The sequence below is a fragment of the Leuresthes tenuis genome, unplaced genomic scaffold, assembly GCF_036924035.1.
Source record: "Leuresthes tenuis unplaced genomic scaffold, fLeuTen1.0.hap1 SCAF_16, whole genome shotgun sequence".
Taxonomy (NCBI): Eukaryota; Metazoa; Chordata; class Actinopteri; order Atheriniformes; family Atherinopsidae; genus Leuresthes; species Leuresthes tenuis.
In genome coordinates this window covers 22,575,302-22,598,362 of record NW_027325370.1, presented here as the reverse complement: position 1 = coordinate 22,598,362, position 23,061 = coordinate 22,575,302, and the positions used below count along the sequence as shown (strand labels likewise).

The 23,061-nt window shown below is 40.0% G+C and overlaps 1 protein-coding gene across 4 annotated transcripts in view; it reads left to right on the top strand.

The window, feature by feature from the left end:
• Positions 1 to 244: 244 nt before the first annotated feature.
• The window catches only part of LOC140271812 (synaptotagmin-2-like), a 66,030-nt gene continuing 43,213 nt past the window's right edge, over positions 245 to 23,061 (top strand). Inside the window, exons 1-2 of one of the 4 annotated variants that reach the window (XM_072367114.1) lie at positions 245 to 378; positions 539 to 600. The gene's annotated coding sequence lies outside the window, so the exon portion shown is untranslated. Of the gene's footprint in view, positions 601 to 23,061 lie in introns of all 4 variants that reach the window. The other 3 variants (XM_072367112.1, XM_072367116.1, XM_072367113.1) reach the window with 3 other exon arrangements.

Sequence of the window (23,061 nt, the reverse complement as noted above, 5' to 3'; positions counted from 1 at the left end):
CCATACACCCCAACCGCCCCTCCTCCCTCTGCCCTCCATTCCTTTTTCCTTTTTTTTTTAATCAGTGCTCGACGCGTATGATATTGCAGAGCTCAGCATTCTTCTCCACAGGCACTTGGGGAAAAAAAAAAGAAACAGAGATGAGCTGGGCGGGAGGGTTTCTGCACCACATAACTGGCCTCCTTCCAATTAAAGAAGAGACCTTATGTTATTGAAGAGCTGCTGAGCCAATCAGGAGGCAGTGCAGGCAAAGATAGCAGGAAAAAAGCAGTCAGAGCGAGTGTGCAAGAGAACGAAAAAAACTGCAGTGTGTGAGAGTGTGTAGTTTTATCCCTCCCCTGAGCAGATCTCTATCAATTTGAGTACTCCAGTCTTGGGGTGCGTTTGAATGGGTATCTCTATGTGTGTGTATATGTGGCAGAGTTTATAGAGAACAGTGTAAAGGTGTGTCCACAGGACTATTTTAGACTCATTCATTCTGAATCTGGAAGTAAGAGAAAGTAAAGGGAGACTGATAATTTTTCTCTCTATCTCAAAGTGTCTCGGAGCCCGAGGAAAAGAGGGAGAGCTCAGCATTCAGGAGAGCGTCCTGCACAAAAGGTAAGCAGCTACATTCTCCTCATACAGCAGACGTGCAGGGCTTTTTCACTTCTTAAGTTGTTTTTGTATTTTTTTGTCATGAATGTTCCACTTATCTACCCTCTCCTATTCTTTGCCGAGTATTACCATTTGAATATGTACTGGGATTTATACTTTTTCTTCAATGTTTTTCACATCACAAGGACTTGACAGAAAATCAGAGTGTCAGGCTGAGGCAGAGAGGAAGGGAGGGGGAAGCTTAGTGCGGGACTCCCTGGTGCTCCTGGGCAAGTTTCTGTGCACACGGTTCTCTAGTGCTGCAGTATCCCATTACATCCCTGTGCGGAGCTGCCTCAGCATCCAGCTAGTGCCAAGCTGAACGACTCAAACCAGCCACAATCTTTCAAAAATATCTGTTTGCGTTGTCTTATTTCCATGTCCTGGCTTGGGAAAAGGGATTTTTTCCCCCACCCTTCATCATTTCAAATTCAGTGCACTCTTACAAGCTCTGTGTGGTGAAGAGAGTGCTGCAATTCACGTTAGTTTTGTCGTGCATGTTGTCATTGTGTATTCTGTGTGTCAGCGGGGTTGCTTAGATAACAGACTGAATTGGCTCTGATGATGTTCAAGTCTGGTGATTAGATTTTGTTTGGCTTATCCGGTACTCTGGGACTCCTGTCATTCCGAGCTTGCAGCACGAGTAGGCTAATTCATTAGTTGTTACAGGATGACTGACTTAAGCAAACCTAAAGAAAAGAAAAGAAAATTAGTATTGCATTTGTGTACCTCCAGTCATGTGTTGCAACACTGAAGATATAGTCTATCATAACTGTACAATGAACTCAGAAAACAAAAGTAAACTTGACGTTACAGCTAAAGAAGTAATTCATTAATCCGTAGTTTCTTACATACTGGACTCACCACCAGCTTTCTTCAAGGGCGTGTACTGTTCATTTATTACACCCCTCTGTCTTTATTTATTTATTTATTGAAATCTGACCTTCATCATTTGCAGATGAAGGTTTGATGCTGTCCAGCAGTGGGCACTGTGTATTTCTCCTGTCTGTACACACTGACCTGCTGCAGAATGGGAGGAAATAATGGATGGATTGTGGGTTTTGTGTGTACACACTGTAAAAACAAGCTGAGACAAGATGAAGAGTACAGTGTGTACTAACCTATTAATGTTACTCAGAATTAAGGCTACTATAGTATCTTTCACCCTCTGATGGTGTATATGAGACGTACATAAATTTGACCAGAATCAGCTGATCCTACTAATCCTCATTATCCAGGACTAATTGATATGCAGAGATTCAGAGAGGATTTCAAGGAAAGCAAATCTGTTTCAGCACCATGGACAGAGCACACAGCAGCTACTCCTTGTAAGAGCCTCCCTCACGTTATTTAAAGCAACCCAAAGTGTAAGAAGTTGGGTTAGCGGACAACTCTTCGTCCGCTTAGTGGGTGTAAGAATTTTTATTGGTTATAAACATTACCAAATCACTATTTTCACATGCCATTGGGTGAGCACGTCATCTCCTCTGCTTTTCAGCTTATGACGGAAGAAAAAATGTTTCATTATTCATCCACTTCTCCTTGTCTGGAAACAAGGTCTCAAGAGACTCTGGAAACACAGTCACTCTCTGGTTCAGTTTGAACACCTCTGCTCTGTCCTTGTCTTGCCTTTATTATATCTGTACACCTCACCTGGGAGTGTCTCCATTGTGGTTTTGCTCCGGCTTCTTTATCACAGAGAGCTCAGACTGAGACATGAAAGTGTGGGACAAAACAGAGAGCAGCAAAAACGACTGGTATGACATGAAGATATTTCATGGATTTTTTTGAGTCGTGACATAATATTAAAAGATGAGACACATTTACATCACATTCAGTCTGCTAACAGTGGCTTATGGTCAGTTATGTTTCAGAATAATTCATTAGAAAAGGAAAAAAATACACAAAAAATTATGGAGGTGCTTAAAGACTTCGGTGTTATTTCTGGGAAGAACTTGCAAAACTCTGTAGTGTCTTGAGCTCATAGAGCTCTGCCACCAGCTGTGACACAAAGCTTTGTTTCATGTCATGGTTGAGAGAAACCAGGGAAATGTCTCAGTAGGATGCTGCTGGCATAGTGAGAAACTCATTCAGACGGCAATGATCAGAAACCTCAGATCTTTAATGGGAAACGGAAATGAGACCCCTCACTGTTCAAAGACTTCCAGGCCAGTATCCTTCTTGAGGATAGATAGAGTGCGAGAGATGGAGAAAGCTGATTTTTTTTCTTTTTCACTAGACAGAAAGGCATATTTAAACAGGCAGACATTGATGCTGGGACATGTTTACCAAAGTTTCATTTATCATTTAAGCCATCACTTAATTCAGGATTTTTCGCACCACAGCAAAAACAATTACAGATCATGTTCATGTGCTAACTCAAGTAAACGTTGGGAAAGACATTGCAAGTGTAAACAGCACGTCATCTTGTGTAGCTCTCTTTAGAGGAAGTTTTTTTCAAGGAAGGTAGCAGCTGCTGGGCTTGTCATTGCTCATCCTCTGAGCGTGACACCCTCTGTCCCAGCATGTGTGACATGGGCGTTTAGTATGCCCATGTAAATGATGGTCTGGGCAACATAGCAGAGCAGCAACGGCTGTTACTACAGTTGGCAACTGTTCCAAAAGTCAGGCAGAGAAGAGATGCCGATAAAGCAGAGCAAATAATGTTGTTGAGGTTGTTCAGATAAAAACAGAGGACACTGCAGGTGTTTGAGGTGAGTTGACTCTCTTGGGGATGCACCAATGACACACTGATGAATGCAGTGAACGCGTGTGTCGTATTGCTCATGCTTTGGAGACAAGAAACCAAGTCTTGATAACATGAATCTTTAAATGTTTGGACGGAGAGGGTGAGGTTTAAGATTAGGATAAGGCTATTTTTAGGTTAAATTTGAAAAGTTTGGGTTTGACAGGTAGTTATCATGTCTAGATGGAAACAAATCTAAGTCTGTTCGATGCCCTTTAAATGGACGAAAACCTGAATATATGTGTATTTGTTGTTGTTGAGGCCAGTGTAGTTGGAGGTCTGAGAGCTCTGCATGGACCAAAATGTATTATTGTTAGGGCTTTTATTTAACCTGGAAGATCTCATTGAGATCTGTTTCACAGGAGCATCCTGGAGAGCTGACATAAAACAGTCAGACATACAGCACTGACATTTAAAAAAAAAAAAGACTCAAAATTCATTAAAAATCAAGAATGCAAGATATATTTCATGCCATTATCATGAGCTGTCAAAATGCCAGAGGTAAATCATTCAAAACATGTACATCTTAATATATAGCTATATATATATATAGCTTCTAAGGTAGCTTTAAGGGAGCAACATGTTTAAATGCCCCTTTTCCCAGTTCAGTTTGAACTCGGTAACAGGGAACAGGAATAAATCTTTCTTGAAGACTGTAGGTCTTTAAATATTAAGGAGGCAGACTAAGAATAACTGTAAGTAAGAAAAATCATTTAAAATCATTTTTTGATGCTGTAAAAGAGAGAATAATCAATGATATGGGAGGTTCAGCTGTTTTGATTGGACTTGAGAACGTCAGCTCCTCATTGTTGAACTCCACAAGTTCGAAGTCACACAAATTTGATTGATTGTGTGAGCTACAACTGACTGAGAGGCCGATTGGGTTGATTTTAGGCTTTCAGGAAGTACACTGCGTTATTTCCAGGTCCTCAGAAATATTATTTTTAAGTAGAAACCTCATGCAGCAGACACATTTTCAGTGCGTGCAGACTCATCTGTGTGTTTGCTGAATACATTTTTTTTACAACCGTGAAGCAGTCATACGTCTCATTCGTCATGTTGCTTTAAACTCAACTAAACACAGTCTTATAAGGTGTGATCTCTATCACTTCATTTATCCGCCCTTTGTGTTTCAGGGAATTTAGCTTCTCTCCAGCGTCTTCATTTAATCAGCATATAAGTGTGCATGTCTGAGTGCATGCAAAAGGAGGGTGGCAGGGTTGTTTAACTGAGGAAATATAAAAGACAGCGTGGGAGACATGGATTACAATCTACCTCAGGAGTGTGGAGAAAAAACGGGTAAGGAAAGGACAAAAGCACAGAGAGCAAAGTGAAGCGAGGAGGCAAGACAAATGATTCAAGCATGGGCCAGAGAAGGTTAGCAAGATAGAGTGAGAGATTGAAAGACTGTCACAGGCAGAGCGAGAATGGAAGAGAGTGGGTGTGCACAGCAGCGCTACAAGCACTGCAGTACATTGCAGTGCCCAGCCCCCGCTGTGTTCTCTGCTCACCATCCGGTTCCATGCACTGAAAAGACCCCTGCAGGAGCAGAGCTGTGCAGCACAGAGGGCTGCCTGCTGATGAACAGCAACCTTGCAAAGACCTTATTGCCCTCCGTTGTGCAGTCCGAAAATTGGACGATGCACAGGTTTTTTGACAGAGGATTGGTGGAAATGCGGCGAGCAAGAACAACTGACCTGCGACTGTCAATGCATTGTCATGTAGAGGGAGGGAGAAGTCAACTGACGCTCCCTGTGGATTATGTAAGTGTGTTACACATTCACTTTCCCAGATACTAGCTTCCCTGGCCATGCTTTCCCCAGCAGGAGCATCCGGCTCTCTGTTTGCTTTCGTTTCAGAGGTAACATCTTTGCAAACATAGACGAGGTATTTATGGAACTCGCTGAAATGCCAACAATGGAGGGGCAAACACGACGATGCCCTGTCTCACAGATAAGAAATAATGATCCCATGAATAACTGTTAAGACCTCTATCTGATGTGGGCCCTTATTAAAGAGAAAAAACCCCGTTGTTTATGCACTTAAAAGTCAGACAGAGTACAGTGTGCACTAATGACTCACACCGTGTAGCCTCGCACTTAAATTCGGTTGGATTCATTATACAGCTTTTGCCCAGGCAAGTAATACTCCCTCTGTCGCGCACGAGCAGACGCACGCTAACACATGCAAGCAGATGTAAAATGAATCTTCATCACGTGAATAGCTCAAAGGAAACGAAGGAGAAGCATTTTCTTCCGCTTCCATAAACAGTTGCTACGCTCACGCCCACTGCCTGTCCTGGGGGGCGGTTGGCTAAAGCGAGGCAGCTTCCCCCCTGCTGTATACTCTCTGGTTTCCCTCCACTTTGCTGATGCGGCTGATTCAGACTGCGTAACGTCGACTCTCCCTGCTTCCTGGGACATGGTCTGATGGTGTCACTTGCTCTGCTGTTGAGCAGCTGAATCAATTACACCTTGGCAGACAGGTGTTGGGGCTGTTAAGTGTGTTTGCCTCGCCACATCAGACTGTGTTTGTCTCTGATTTGCACTGAAATCAGCATCAGGCTTCGGAACTGACAGGCCAAAAAAAAAAAATCAAATATATACATGTATATCCACTGCTCGTGAGTCACACTGCAACTAAAGATAGCAGCACCGCTCATAATTATTGTAATTGTGTTCATTCACATCAAATGTCTGTAATGCTATAATAGAGTGTTTGACATGTGGCTGGACTGTCAAATTGTCCTGAAACGTCTCACGCGAGTAGTCGTGTTTGCTATACTTGCACGTTTGGAATAAAACATATATATATATTTTTTAGAATACGAACAGTTAAGAAGATAATGAAAAATATGTTAACACTGATCTGTTGTGTTTGCGGGCCTCTGTGCGTGTGTGTGACAGAGACAGAGAGAGTGGGAGAAAGCGGTATTGTATTGTGGTGTGGGTGAGCTGCAGCAGGGATTCGGAGTGCTGCATTGAGCTGCATAATTAATGTTAAGAGGGTGGAGCTAAAGGCGGAGATAACTTGCTATGAAGAACAAGCCGCTATAATACTGCCAGAACAGAGATAGCTCTTTTTAAATATATATATATATATATATATGTAAGCCCTCCTTAGGAGGCGGACAGAGAACAGCACAGACTGATTCTGTTCTGATGCAAAATCAAAGAGGAACAGTGAGTCGTGCGGTCCAGCTTTATGCCCCACCGTCCCATCTGGTCCCTTCGGCCCTCAAAGCCAATCATTCTCCACTGAGCTGCCTACCGCAGCCAAATGTCTCAGTGCTGGCTGCACTGCTCTGTTAACCATCCAATTTGTATCAAAACCTCTTCCTATATGACACATCTGGTGTAATTCTCATCTCATCTGTCTGAATGGGATCACAAGGAAGGTGGGGGAGTTGCTTTTATCCAGCAGGATGGAGTTATATTTAGCCGGATTCTAAGTTTTTTTCTTTTTTCCTTTTTCTTTTTACATAGGGAGATTGTGTTAGCTGTTTGTGAAGGTACTGCTGTTACAGGAAACCTGCAGTTAGGTCCTTTGTATGCATAGACGACTTCTGCTCTGTACTGTTTTAATTTCAAACAGCTTAGTTCACATATAAAAGGTATCTACATTCACATTGATGCTCATGTATGCAGTTGGAAGTGACTAAGCTTTTCTGAAGGTATGCTTTGAATGCACCCAGGCTTTCATGGACATTAGTATGTTCTTCTTAGGGGCTGTCAGATCTCACAAACCTGCTTAGGCTCTGTCTCCAGGGCAATATCTCTTGTCCACTGACCGCATCTTTATTGCACTGCTTACTCTTGCACCTCTGTCACCAAACCTCATCGTCACTTTAGCTGTTCCGAGCTCTCCTCTGCTTGAGCCTTCCCAGCCTCTGTGCCCTTACTGCTTTAAACTGAATCTTTGCAGGCTTGAGAAAAAGCCCCAAAACAAAGTGTTGTGAGTGTCGAAATACATCGCTGCTCTTTTTTCTTTCTATTTCGGGTTATTTCTGCCAAAAGCTGCTGTGGAGACCTGTCCTTGTCCGGAGGGTTAAGGGATTGAACAGAGACTTCTGAAATGCACCTCATGTTGGCTCCAAAGCCTTTTTATACACGACTTGAAAGCTGGTACAAAAGATATGGTGTGATTTAAAAAAAAATTTTTTTTGACACTGGACCCAGAGAATCACATTGAAATATCAACTTTATAAGACGCAAGTGCGGGCAAACACAATTGTTCTTTGATGGTAGAAGCCCCAGAAAGGCACTGGATGATTCATATAGCTGCAAGTTAAGCTTTATGGGGAACATGGCTTTAATCTGTCTAAATAATTACAACGAGCTCTATGATGGCCTGACAACACTTGTCCACAGAAACATACCTTAAGGGTCTGAGTGTGTTTAAATTCAAATGTAAGGGATTTGTCTGTTTTCTTCATTTTTCTCTTTCCATCTGGCAACACAGTCTGAGGGTTTTTTTTTTTTTTGTCTATGTAGAGAAACAACACAAAGCATCATTATAGATATATTTTCTGGCCACTGAAATCTGAAAACTGTTGAGACATTTTCTGTTCTCTCTGCATTCCCACGAGCTTTAGCAGTGGGAGAGCTGAGTTGCCATTTCTCACTGTTGCCAAGAGAGAATCTTCCTATCTGACATGCAGAATGCATGGAACGGTGCAAACATCAACAGAAAACCTAGTCTAGGTCTAGGTCAAAGTCTAGTTGTTTTTTTCCGTGTAAACCTACATGCCTCTGTGCTCTTTGACTTTTAGTTTGTTCACAGATCAGGTGAACAACAGCTTAAGTTTTTCAATAGATTGAACACGGTCCAAGGTGGATAGAAAGAAGCACACTGGAAAGAGAAGAGGAGGGAGAATATTTTAGCTGCGTGAGTAGGTGTTCGGCATGAAGGCTGCTTTTCTTCTCTTTGAGATTTTCGAGGCCAGTGTGCAGGTGAGGGGCAGCAAACAGAACCACGCATTCTATAGTAGGATTGAGAAATAACAAATAGTGGAATCAAAGTAAAATGAAGCGAAGTTAAGTTTCAAAGTACATATTGTGGATTGTATTGTGTTGACAGACATGGATACATCACATATACATTTTACTTGTTGTTTATCATACTTAAGATTAATAAAACTGCAATTCCAAGAAAAGTAGGGACGCTATGCTAATAACACAGAGTGCAATGAAGTCCAAATCTCATAAAGAAATACTGTGTTCTCAATAGAACATAGAAGGCATATCAGATGCTGAAAGGGAGACAGTTTATATTAGCTCATTTTGAAATTGATGGTAGCAACACATCTCGAAACAATTGGGACAGGACCATGCTTACCACTGTGTAGCATCCTCTATTGTTTTACCAGCAGTCTGTAAACATCTGGGAACTGAGGAGACCAGTCACTGGACCTTTGGGAGAGGAATGGTGTCCCATTGTTGTCTGAGATAGGATTATAGCTGCTCAACAGTCTTGGGTTTTATTTGCCATATCTTGTGTTTCATGACATGCCACTTGTTCAGTTTGGCGAAAGGTCTGGACTGCAGGCAGCCCTTCCTGAATCAGGTCTCTTCAATGACGAAGCCATGCTGTTTAAATAGATGTAGTATGCAGTTTAGCATTGTCTTGCTGAAATATGCCAGCTGACATTGGGCAAGAGGCAGGTTACACCCTGGAGAGGTCACTTTTAGAATTCAAAATGAGCAAATACCTTCTCATGAATTAGTACAGTGTCTCTCTTTAAACATTCAATTGGTTTGTTCTCTGTTTTTATTGTAATTGAATATTTATGAGATTTCCAATTATTGTATTCTGTTTCTTTTATTTTCATTTTAAACAGCATCCCAGCTTTGTCCTTGTACCTTTTTCTTGTACCTCAGCATGATGACACAGGGATCAACATCATTTTAGAAAAATTGTGTTTGGAAAACAACAACTCCATGCAAACAAATCATGTTTGCTGGGCTTCTTCACAAATTTGCCTCCACTGTGGCACCACAGTTTCTTGTGACTATCCTGATAACTCAGGTTGTGTGAGTGGCAGGTCACTTATGGTGCTTTGTAAAGCTTAAGGTGCTCCACTCGGTCTTGAGCCATTTTTTTAACTCAGTCTCCACTCAGGTCATTGTGCTGCTGTCATTCCCAGAATAAGATCACCGGGTGCTCATTTGTATTCAGCTGGCTTGTGTTTAGCCAAACCACATCTCACAAAGGTGTCAGAATCAAGCAAAAATCACGGTCTACCTAACTTTCTCTAAAAAGAGTGAGGGAGGAACTCTGACTATATTTTTGCTGTGTATTAGTGAAGTTTGTGAAAATCTTGCAGATTCGATCTCTCCCAATGAGATTATTGACTTCACAGCAAATTAGTTCGTGTCTCTAAGAGCATGATGGAGGGTTGCAAAGTCTATTACCTCCCATGATAAGGCTGGTAATAGTTGGGCCTTGCAAGAAGGACATGAAATTCATTGTACTATATTGATCAAAATAATTACTCTCGTCTTTTTGCACAGTTCTATAAAGCCCCACACAGCATCGTTATTGCAATCGTCACTCTCATCTCGAGTTTTTCTGAGTATTCAAAAAGATTACCATGCCGAGACCCCCTTTGCACATCGTCTTAGCCAAATGTTTTTCATTCAAGCAAGGCTGTGTTAAATGCCAAGAGCTTGTGTGTACAATATCTGACAGCTCAGGAGGAAAAATAGGTAAACAAAAAGGGGGAAACTAGCAAGAAGCCTCTGTTGTGACCTTGTATTCTGCTGTATGCTGGAAGGTAACAAACTCAAAGCTTCAGTGAATCATTCGGTTCCACTGTCTGGTTTTGCTCTGTGTTTTGTTTTAATAAGTCAACAGCAAGATTATTTCGATTTTCTCTTTCCTTATCCACTATCAAAAAGCGATAAAACCAGCTGCTGCAGTTCACATTGGAGGCCAGTCTCTCTCTCTTTACCCTCTTCTTAAGTCAGTTAGATGCAGTGATCTGTCACATTTGACCCCTTAGCGACCCAACACTAGACACGCACAAACGCACACACATGCACACACAAACGGCCCTAAATAGCCCCAACCAGTATGAAATAGTTCATGACAAGGGATCCACAGTTTTTATTCTCAACCACATGAACAGTATCAGTCTTGAGCAGTGACTGTTTTCAACACAAACTCAAAAACAGGTTTTTATTTGTTTCCTGCCCTGTTCAGATCATTTTTGAGAAATGACCTGATCTTTCTTTGTTTTTTAAAAGATGCCATACAATATTTCCTTTCCTGGTCATTAAAATGGAATCTCGGCTGCTTTTCATCCAAAATCTTTCTCACATGAAGATCTGGAAGTGATGTGCAGCCCTGTGAGCTGTCCATTGTTATGTAAACCTGAATGCTACAGAGAGCCTTTCAGTGCAGTACAGAATATTGTTTATGCAGCATGCGGCTGGTTTGCACCCACTCTCTGGTACGTGTCCAAAGGACTTTGATATTTGAATTTCCTTTTGCCTCCGTCTCTCTTCTGAAAAAGTCGTTGACACAGTTGACAGTTATTTAGTTAACTGTTCTGCCTTAAGGTGGTCAAAACATGCAGGGAACAGTTGGTCATGTGATCAAACAAGCACTTACATTTGACAGCTGTCATCAGTGGTAGATGAAAAAATCAGGTTCGACATGTCCTCAACTGATCCTAGGGATCTTCATCAGGACTGATTCTGGTCTAAGGTGATAAACTGGTTTAATCTAAAAGTTACCAATGCCGCTTTCTTAGTTCTGATGCTTTAGTATTTACTGGTATATTCATCTTGACAGGAAGTACCAACTGACCTACTGGGAGACACTAATTAACGTAAACCAGTTAAAGTAGAAGCATGAGCTTCCACTACAGATGTAATGAAACCATTTACTGAAGTCTTGCACATTAAAGTTGTAAGATTGAACTTTTTGAACATGAAACCATCAACTCTTTCCCTTTCCAGACTGAGCTATTATATGTAAAACAAACCTTAAGGGACAAAAACGAAACTGGAAATCTGTTTGTTGTGAGCAAAAAAGGGGACGACTTGACTTGTAAGCTGGTATGTGTTTTGTTTGACCCCATGCTGGCCAGGTTTCCCTGGTGATCGGCTCCATGAGAAATGAATGGACCCCTTGTGACTGGCTGATTGTGCTGCGCTCGGTCTGAAAGCATAGTCAAACTGTGAATTATGGAGTAATTCACACAAATACTGAAACTGACATTTTCTCCTTATCTAGTTCCCAGCATGCAGCTGAAAAGTCTCGGAGTCTTTTTACAAACATTCTTTTCATTTTTGCCGCCTCACCATTTTCACATTACGAAATGAAGAAAGGAATCCAAATTGGAAAGTTAAGCTGCAACAGTAGTTGAACTGTGCATTATAAATTGAGGCACATTTGAAACAGCTTGTGTTGCCTGCTAGGCTGTCACTCCTTGTGGGATTTTGAAGACATAATGTTGGAGCGTTGAACAAATGCAAACGAGAACCCCTGAAAACAAAACATTCTGAACTAATTTCAACAGGACATACGTTTGTTGTCTTTTTTAAAACTGTTTGTTTTTCCGCCAAGAGGCGAAAATTGCCTTTTTACTGAGCTTTTTTAAATTGTTAGATCCTGGGTACCCTTGTACAGGTGCTACAGGCTTATGATATGCAGTTGATATACATAGAGGTTGTGCGAGGATCTCAACTTTCTCGACAAATTGAAACCTGTTGTTACAGGCCTTAACCCTCACAGAACAAAGAGACACAAAATACATACAGTTTATCCCGTCTGGGATTATGGCTCCCTAACTTTGAGATAAAAAATTACTTACAGAAATAGCGTCAAGTTTAATATCGTCACACCCCTATTTGAAATGTATCAACTGAAAGTAAAAAATGTATTTCGGCTCATCTAAAATTTTAAATAGAAGCAGGATTTTGTGACAGGTAAGCTTCGCAGCCAAGGTCCGATTATTTGCATGTTCATAGTTTTCTGATTTTTGAGTGAAGAATGTTGCATACTGTTCATAATCATTTCTTTTCAGTTTCTATGGAAAAAAACCCAAACAAATCAGACAATATGTCTTTTTTGGGGGTCCACGGTGTTGGAGATTCAGTGGCCATCTTTCAATGAAAAGATTAGCTGTCAATCCCCGTTCTTTTATGTGTTGAAGTATTCTTGGGGAACACACTGAACCCTCAAACTGCCCCAAAATATACAGCCAAATATGAAGAGTGCAAATGTATAATGATATAAAAGTGTTGCATTTGCAAGGGTTCATGTGAATAAATTATGTGTAATGTTTCAAATTAAGGTGTTTACGTTAAACATTGGCAAAGGTTCAAATGACCAGGTAAATAAATGTTAAAGTAACCTCTAGGCTTCAGATATTTTGCTCCTAAAACTGTCACACCCAAGGCTGAGGCAGTGTCTACAGGCAAAGGGCTTCCACAATGTCCCCAATGAAAATACAGAGGGCTTGTAGAGGCGGAGGTCTTAAAGAGACAGGAGCAAATGTTTCATTTTTTGGAATGAAGCTCAAATTAGGGGTTGCATAACAGGCATTATGAGATAAACTTTTTTTTTTTAAACTATGACTCAACTAAAGTTACACAGAGTTATGGGTCAGGGAGAATGGATTAACTACTGCTGAAGCGTCTCATGCCGAGACATCAGGAAATACAGCACAAATAATTAGATTTGAAACAGTCATTTTTTTTGACCCGGTGAATGACAAAGCGCACTATTGAGTTTGACATGCAGAATAGCTGATAATCAGCAGCATAATGAGAACTGCAGTGACTCGATCAGTTTGGGGAACAGCTTTGATGCTGCTGAAGCCATTGAAGTCATGAACCTTTTACAGATATGGAAGAGATACTGTTGTTACAGCACAAAGACAACTTGTTTATCAAAATTGTTGCTAGAAGTTACTAAAAATTGCATATCCTAAATGATAATCAAATTGTATAGCTTTAACAGTGGTATTTATATATAGAATATAGATAATTGTTTTGGTGAGAGTCAGAACCCCATAACTGGCAAACTGAACTTTGTCAGTGGTTACTCAGACAAGTCAGCTTTTAGTCCTGAGAGGGAAGGCTTTGCATTATTGAAGTCTGAATATGGGCCATTTTTTCTCCTCTGGAGGAGGTTAAGTGTTAAAGCACCAATGATGGTGAAGGAACTAGAAAATTACACCGAGTCATTGTTGCATTCCATCCACCAAGTCTCAATTTTTAATGTTAGATTTTTTTGTTTATAAAACATAAAACATAGAGAAATTATTCCTCTACTGTTTCCCCTCTAAATCATTATTGTTTAATGCCTAGAAATGACACGAATGTATGGCAAACAAGTGGAGAAAAAGCATATTTTCATCACACATCGTTTTGCCAGCACTTTCTAATCTATCATTCACAATGGAAATCAACCTGGGCTGTACGACACTCCTGTGCACACAGAAACCGATGGCTTTTGACATGCAGCAGATGGTGTGCTATACAGTGATTTACTGCTGCGTAGCCAGGGGTGCAGTACTTTTTGTGTGCCTTTCTCCTTCTGAATTATTGATAGACTACAGTCAGTTGGCTGTGTAGATTTCACATTCTGCCAGTCAAGTGAAGAGCTTGGGTATGTGTTGTGGGTTTCTTCAAGGCTGTCTGGTTTTTAATTGTCAGAGGATTAGCTTAGCTCACATCTGCTGGGAAGCAGTAAATAGCTGAAATTATAGTGACTTTTACGATTAATGCAGCGCAGCAACTCTGGTTGTTTTTAAACCTGGAATTGTTAAGCTGTGTGTGTGTGTGTTTTGTCCTGCCTGTGTCATTGGGCACTGCAGTTGTTGTTAGCCATTCCCCTTCCCTGGTTGGCACTGCAGTATCCTACTGGGATAATTCGATTAGCTCATAGACCATACCCATGTTTGAAAATGTGGTCCTTTTGGAGGACTCAGAATGTATTTTCGCCAAATAAATTAAGCAAGTTGCACTAACATTTACCTGCCAAGACCAAAAATTGTTTGTCTTTTACCTGCCAGCTCACACAGACATCTGGATCATTCCATTGCAACACCGTATTTGGATACTTTCCTTTGCGAAACTAGCAAAATTCTCTTATTGGGTTACTTTCTTATATGGTGTGAAAAGGATATTATCACACTGAGTAGACTGTCAACCTATCCGTCTGTCAATCAAGTCCAGAATAAAACATTTCAACACTGCATTGGATGAATTTTATGTAGAATTTTGAGCAGGATAGACATGATGACATGTTTTTGACACTAACTTTTCATCCAGCACCAATGTGAAATAAAGGTTTAAGATGGTGCTGGTTTATGACCAAAGATCATCAAAAGTTGTTGTCTAATTAGCAGTTCTTCGCATGCTAATTTGCTTTATTTAGATTGAACATAGAATCCCTGTGATGTTTGTCATTTTTGGCATGTTAGCATTTGACTAAAAGCACTGCTGTATGGTGTTAATCCTGCAAATACTGCACATTACTGCCATTTAGTTTTTGTGATCGTATTCTTGACCCCTGCAGTAATGATACTTTGTAATATCCTAGTACGTTCTCTCATGACACCAATTGCTTCACATCGTTATTTACAGAGAAGTTTTGGGACACCGCTGCTGATCACAACAACCAAATTCTACTTCCAACTTAAAATATATGTTCGATTTATTTATTTATCTGGACAGATGGACATAAGTGAATAGAACACTGTGTTTCCAAAGCATATACAAAATGTTTGTTTTCAAAACAATTCTTGTTTCAGATTTGATTTAAAAAAAGAAAAATGAAGATTCAGTACAAAAGAGTCCACAGTGTGCGAAGAGAGCAGGAGTGCGCTTGAAAGCAAAGAGTAAAGTGTATTTTTAGATTATAAGTTATAATGAACCTATTTATAGCTGTTTGTACAAAAAAAGGTAATAAGTTTAGAAAAGTTTGAGCTGAATACAACACAAAGACTGTTAGATAAATTAAATCAAGTACACTTAGGCTTGTGTGAGTATTTAAGCCTCTGCAGTCATTTTTGAGTGGATCTCCAGTTTTTTTTCTTTAGTAATGAAAGTTAATACTTTAAACTATAGCTTCCACAACTTTAAACTCTATTAAACATGTGCCGCGGAAGTCAACTTTTGCTAAATAGAAGAATTATGTGTAATAAATCTATACATTTCCAACTCGTTAATCAGTTCTGAATCTAAGAAAAATAAGAATCCTGATTTTCCGGTGAATCGATTTTTTTTTTCCCCAACACCCCCTAGAAGTTTTATCTATTGGTCAACCAGCTCAGGCTCCTTTGGGTTCACGGCAGTTGGCTGCTGTGGAGTGATAAGTGCACAATTACCGTAGTGTTTCTAACAGGCATCGATTGGTCTCGTCTTCTTTTTCCCTCCCACCATTGATTGTTGATGCCATTCTTAGATTACAGGGCTATGTGAGGGCAGGTGATAATACACTGCTGTCTGGCTGCAGGGACATCCCTAATATATATCCTCTTATCTTTGATTATACCTGTGATTGCCAAGAATTCTGTTCAGGAACACTTGTTCATAAATATGACGTGATTCTTATACGAATGCATTTATTTATTGTATGAATAGTTCATGAGAATAAGCTGCTGTGCAGCTAGTGACTATAGATTTTGATCTCTTCACAAATCTTTCAGCTGTGAGCACTCTCTTTGGGTTTGATTAACATCACACACTTAAACATCCTCAGCACATGTAGCTTGCAGATCATTACGAGAAAATCTTATGTATTGAGGATGTGGTGAATTTTAGGCCCGCTGAGAGGGCCTAAGCAATATTGACCTTTTCAAAGGAAACATGTATTGCTTTTGTATCAAAGGACTAAATGAGAGATCAATTGTGGAACAGAATGCGACATCATAATTGTTTCATTTCAGTGATGTTGTTTTCATATTAATTGGAAGCCAAAATTGAATGAAAAACAGAAACTGGTTAATTGCTCAACCCTAGTAGATACTTTGCGATAGACAGCTGGTGACAAGTGAAACCTAATTTAAGAAAAAGATAAAAACATCTTGATATCATTATAGCATGTTGTTTGGAGGCAATTTCTTGATTAAATGGAATTCAATGAACCCTCGAAACATTTTAATTAGAGAGAGATGTTTTAAAAGCACAAGTCTACCTTTCTCTCCTCTTCCCTGTGCAACTGTGTTTCAAAGGTCAGTGTCTAATTTAGTTTTTAATGAGCACTTAATTGAAACAGACTCTCCGTCTACTTTACAGATGCTCTCAGTTAAATATTGCAATGTTATTGGGTCAAATCTTTCCATCGCCCAACAGGAGACAGTTTTTTTTGTTGCATACTTAAGAAATGTGGTGAAAGGTAACACTTTCTTTCGTTTTGAAAAGTGAGCGGTGTTACTCTCTTATACACAGGTGGATACACTGTCAGAGCTGAGCAAGCGTGTGTACTGAAATGTTAAAACTGCAGTAATCTCTTTCAGTCATGAAGGAGCCGTAAATGAAAGACATGTTCAGACTTTAAACGAGAGATCCTCATAGTGGGAAGCAACAACTTGCAGTAAGCCCACTAAAGCCTGCTGAAGCCTGTTGTTGCTCATCTGTATGCACCATTTAATCAAGGGGAGTTTTCTGATAGCAGGAGATGAAAGAATGTCTGTTTATTTATTATTCAAGATTTTTATTTTGTATTCAACGAGAGGTCTAATACCACCACATAAATGTGTTTTTGCTTTGTGCTATGGGCTATATTTTATGGGCCTGACTTTATTGCAACATGATTATGCAGAAACAAAAGTCAGTTTTTATATGGTGCATGGAGATCATCACCAGGGGTTAGCTGTCACACTCAATCTGTGTTTGACTAATGGCACCGTGGTTTCCAAGATTTGGGCCTGACAGATAATGGAGTTCACTGCCGGTCTGAAGGTGAAGGATCCCCATGAGCTGCCGCTTGCGGCTTGTCTATCGTTTGTCCTACAATGCCTCTGACCGCAACACAAGGAGCAAAAGAGAACATCCCTCCTCTTCTGACAAGTTTTTTTTTATTTATCTGCAGCTTTTCCAGTATCATAACAAGACTGTGCTATTCATTTTCATGCATTTCAGATTGACTTATTATTAAATGCAATTGGACCATCAAGGATGTATACCAAAGGGATGAACTGTTGGTTTTTAAGAGAAATGTGGCTCTCACTGAACACTGTGAGGAGAAAGTGTTCCTCCAGTAATAGATAGATCTTGGTAGGTAATATGGTTTGTTATGTTGAAAGGCAATGTCCAAATAAAATAGTTTCTTGCAGAGCACATTACTAAAACCTGTTTGACATTTATAGGAGTTTGTTGGTCCCCTGGGGAGTTTGCTGTTTTTCCAGCATCACACTGTTCTCAGAAAAGCATGAGATACTGAGATCTGGATGTTTTTGTTGGGTTCTCCCATTCTACATTTGTTTTTGCGCAGATTGTCCTCTGCAAAAGTGGTCAGCCAATAATTTTTATAGTCAGGCAACAAACTCAAAGCAGCACAGTTATTTCTGACAGCAAATCAGGCCGGATTATACAACATCTTTGCACAAAAGCAGAAAGTAAATTGACACGTTTCATAATTTCCTTAATCATATTCAATCTCTCTTTCTGTCTGATGGGGTTTGTTGTGTTATGTTTCATTCACTGGGCAGGCAAAAAGAGATGCAATTAATCTGGAATTGTGTGCCGTTTTGTCCCTGCTGTTGACCATTTCTCTGGGACTGGATGATGAATTGCCTTATTTCGGCACATAAACACAGGTCTTGTCTCCCAGTGGAGCAGGTTGCCAGAGGAAAGTAGGCACTCTCCGCCAGGATTTATGGACAGTAGGTTTGTGAAAAATGCCACTTTCATCAAATAAGTGAAGTGAGATCATTGTTTTTTCGAAAAGCTCTGACCACTGGAAAAAAAAGAAAAATTCGTGTAAAAACCCAATTTTTCTTGATGCCGTTTCTGCTGGGTCATGTAGCTAATTGAGCAATTACTTTTTAGCTGCTGCCAGGCAGGACACTGAAATTGATTTGATGTAGCCATTTTAGATTTAACAGAGATTTAGCTTGCTGTTCTAAATAGAATGTGATCTCTGCCAGGTCTGATGCAGGGTAGTTTCAAACCATCAGGGCTACATTTCTGCAAAATGGTGTTAGATCGCAGATCCTTTGTCATTCTTGTATCCTCGTGCAGTCTGTGCACAGGAGCGTAAGCTATATACACAGAGCTCAACATACTATAAATGAAGGTAGAAGACACAAGAAGGCCTTTGGGGCAAATCCAGTGATTATGATGCTGGGATTCAATATAACATAACGCTTTGTTCTGCTTTGACCTATTTTTGCAGTGCCTGATGCTCATTGACTCATCATTCATGTTTGGCTGGGTGTTTGGTAACACATTTGTTTCTGATGCGACAAACCCGGATCATATATTTATTACTTCTTTACAGTCTTTAAAATTGAACTATGCCTTAACAGTTTTAGATACCACAGGGAACAGTGACGGAAAGAAATGGCCAGTCATTTAATCTAAATGTTAAACACTGTTATGGAATAATTAGCACCGCAATTAGTATTCACAAGAGCAAAAGTAAAAGAGTTAATTACACAGCTGTTAACACAACAGTAATTCAATAAATCAAGCTTAATGTAACTCCAGACATTACAGCAGCTAGCGTGGTTAGCTAGCCACTTGCGAGGCTAATGCCACAGAAACAAAGTGTACCAAATCATCAAAACAGCCTTAAAAACAAATTATACATATATGAGAATAAGATGTTATTCAGTATTTCATCACATTTCTGACAAAATGGTCATGTAAACTGCTATTGCTAAGTTGCCACTAGCTACAAAATGTTCCACTGAATAATACAGGAAGGGTCTGGGGTCCATTTCAACCTCTCAAATTCTATAGGATCATCATAAAGACATATAACACAAACAGGAGATACAACCTGTCAGGGCAGGGGAGGGCAGATGCCTGAAGAAGAGAGCTGCTTGCCATAAGTCACTTTGAATAAGAATCAGGACAACCAGGTAGGATAAATTCTTATTTCTTATTCTTATATTTATCATTATACATTGTTTTCTATATTTTCCAAAAAGTTATCAAGTAATCGATGTATATTACCCCTCATGCAGTTCTGACTTACTGCTTAATACAGCTGCAGATGACATTCTCAAAGTTAAAGAATGTTTGACAGACAACACTGTGTCTCTGTCTTTCCTATATCAGAATACGATAAAGTCAAACTGTCCTCAATTGCTTGTTTCCGCTGACTGTAAAAGATTCTTACAGTCAACAGTCTGTCATGTAACCAATCATCCCTCACACTCCTCACCATGTGTGGGCTGAAAGTGAAGCCCACAGTGGCCTGTCTCCCTTGATTTATGTTCAGAAGAATGGTGTAATGTGTACACTGGTGAAAATTTGCAGCAGAGAGATAATGCAAATAATCAAAATGTAATTATTCATGAATTATTCAGTTGATGATCTTAAATCATCCATACCAACCTTTTTGCTAGTCTATACTAGTTTAGTGGGTTTAAGTGGGTAGGATTTGGTCAGAACAAGGTGATGTCACATGACTCTGACACCAATTGTTGTAAATATGCAATTAAAATAAGATGTGTTTGGAATTTGAACAGAGCTTTAATGAAAAAATAATTCTTATCTGACTGGTCAGCACGTAAAGATTTTTAGTTATATCTAACACCTCTCATTGATGAAAATTTTTTTCAAGGGATTCCTTGTCCTTTTCATTTTCTCAACATCCCCGTCTTTGTGATCTTCAGCACTGAAGATAGTCTCTGAATGAAAGACTGAGTTCTGTTGGCCATTTCTCCACCTTTAAAACATTTGGCACCAAAGCTGTTATGCACTTTGCTTCACAAACCTGCCCGAGCACCTAAATGTTACACATGGCCCACAGCTGTTGAAGGATAAGCTGCTTTATTCTCATTATGAAATTTCATTCCTTTGGCTGTGTATGTAGGTTTCTCTGCACCAGTGACAGGAAGCATCTGCAGCAGGTGCAGAGAGCCTGTCAGCTTGTGAACATGTATGACAGGAATTAGGCTAATATATGCTAAGTAATACATGTTATTACGGGCAAGGTGCCTGCTAGTCACCAGCACCACTGAAAAAGGAGTAAGTCTGAACTATGGTCAGCGTAGAATAGTATCCCGGGAGAAGGCGTGTGATGTGGTACATCCTACTCAAGCGCTTGAAAAAAAACAACTCAATTCAAACCTTCAGGAATCCTTCAGCTGTGTCTCCTCATATCCTGTTTGGAAGATGCAATTTTAAAGAATCATCCTTTCATTTATAAAAGTCACATCATTTTACAGTATTGAAAACAGTTTTTTCCAATTTATGCAGCAATTTTTAGATCAATTGGACTCATCCATCTGTGTGTTCTCTTGTTTGTGTGAAAATATGCGTCTGTTATCCAAAGGCAAGTTCTTTAATGTGTTTGCCTGCCTTCTGGCTCAGTGTTAAACCCCTGCATTGCAGCACTGCCAGTGGGATTTCAGCAGGCGCGGCCCCCCCTTTTTTTTTTCCCTTCAACCCTCCGTCTTCACAATAGAGAGATTAAATTTGGGCCAGATCCCTCCTGCGCAGAAAGCTCTTCACTCACACATTCACATCTTCCAGTGTTCATATGCCACGCTCCAGAGACCCTGAGCAGCTGAGAGCCCCCAAAAGTCTCCTGTAGCAACAGTCATGGAGAGCCACGTGTCTTGGAGACAGACACTAAGCGAGAGAGAATGGGAGACTGAGAGAGAGGGGAAGAAAGCGTGGAATCCTCAGGGGACTCAGCAATTCGAGTGCTGTCTGAGAAGCAGCACACTGATTTTGTTAAAGAATGGAAAGGCCCTGTAGTTTTGTGCTGTGTGACTTTACTAGTTGTTTGGACAACATGATACTCCTCATTAAACAGCCCAGTTGGTGAGTAAAAATAATCAGAGGCTCCTTTCTGTTGGGCAACAACGTGATTTTATCAATTTGGAGTATTAGAGAAAGACTTGGTTTCAAGGTCCAACTTTGGGCTTTTTAATCTCGAAGACGGGTGAACAGTGATCAGAATCAATGCAAACGCCAGTCAGCACAGGCATTCATTAAAATACTTTCGATAATTGCTATGTGTAGAAATGCTAAAGAAAAAACTCCTAAAAGCTGGAACGTGGGGCTGTTGAGTTAATAAGATTTGGTTGGGATTTGTGACGAATTTTGATCCCAGTGTAGAGATCAGTTCATATGATATCAACACAAAAGCGTATTTGAGTGACAGCCAATCTAGTTAGCAACTCTATCATTTAAATGCAATGCAGTCATGAACTACTTAATGTTTTGCTTCATTAGATTAATAAACAGTATATTTATAGTGACTAGATTGAGCAGTTTACGAAGCATTAAAACGCTTTTATTTTTGATTGACAGTCGAACAAGAAGAGTTGGAAATGATTCATGTTTAACAATCAAAGCTGTTACGGCTTGGGTTTAGTACATGATCCCACTGCATGCAAGCTGATTGAGAAAATATATTTTCAAAGCTGTTAAAGACGAGGCGCAGATCTCATCTAAACTAGCACATATCACAATTTTATGGTAAGGTGAAAGCCAAGGTGAAAATCTGCGGTTCAGTAGAGATGTGAAAAGCATCCGTGGTTCCATAACACAACAACACATCATTCAGTGTGTGTCTTAAAAAAAGATTCAGGCCCATGAAGAAGAATTATGTTGTATTTTCAGATCTGTCTCGTGGTGTGTTTAACACAGTGATTATTCCGGGCCTACTGTAGTTACAAGGCCAACACTGACCTTCAGTGATTTGGCTTTTCATTCTCTTTGTAATATGACCCCACTGCCAGATTAGTTCACTGGTGTTTTATCAAGAAATTCTGTTTTGTTTTCCCCCTGCATAGTTCGGTCCCTTGGGGACATAAATAGACCTGGAAGGATGCAATTATGTTCACCAAGAGGCAATTCCCTTTAATGTGATTGTATCTGAGAATATGCTCATTAGAATCTGTTGCCTCAGTCTGCTGGCAAAATTACGATCTTTGCAGCGTTTATTATATTTGTCCTTGCAGGGTAACGTTTACTTGTGCCGGGAGGATATTGTGTTCGAAAGTTGTGTTTGATTTTTTTGAAAAAAAATCCTAAAACTCTTTTGTTTTGCTTTGCTGGAGAATGTCACTTGTATTGTCTGAGTGATGCAGTGTTGGAGTTCTCCTTTTGTGCCCCCTGTCACTGCTGCCCCTCAGCTAGCTGCAAACAGCTCACTTTGACATTTTCATTGTGTTTCCATGAAGACTGCAGGTATTTCACTGTGAAGTCACATAAAAAAGCTTAGTGTCCCCACTCCTCTATTTACCACAAAGTCATTTTGTTAATGTAGTGCTGATATTTTGCATCAGTCACTTTATAATCTGTAGACTGCTTGAGCTGGGTCTATTAGTGTTAAAATGTCAACACTTGTGGCTGATTTTTTGAAAGTACGAATTGTAAAGCAGGTTTAAATGATGGATGAATTGTAAGAGTGTTGATTGCGGCAATAGATAATTCACTTGAAAATTGAATGGTTTGAGTGTCGTAAGGCATTTATGATGCACAAAATTCACAGAGGAACTCAATCTCATTTAAATTGCACAAAATGTTTTC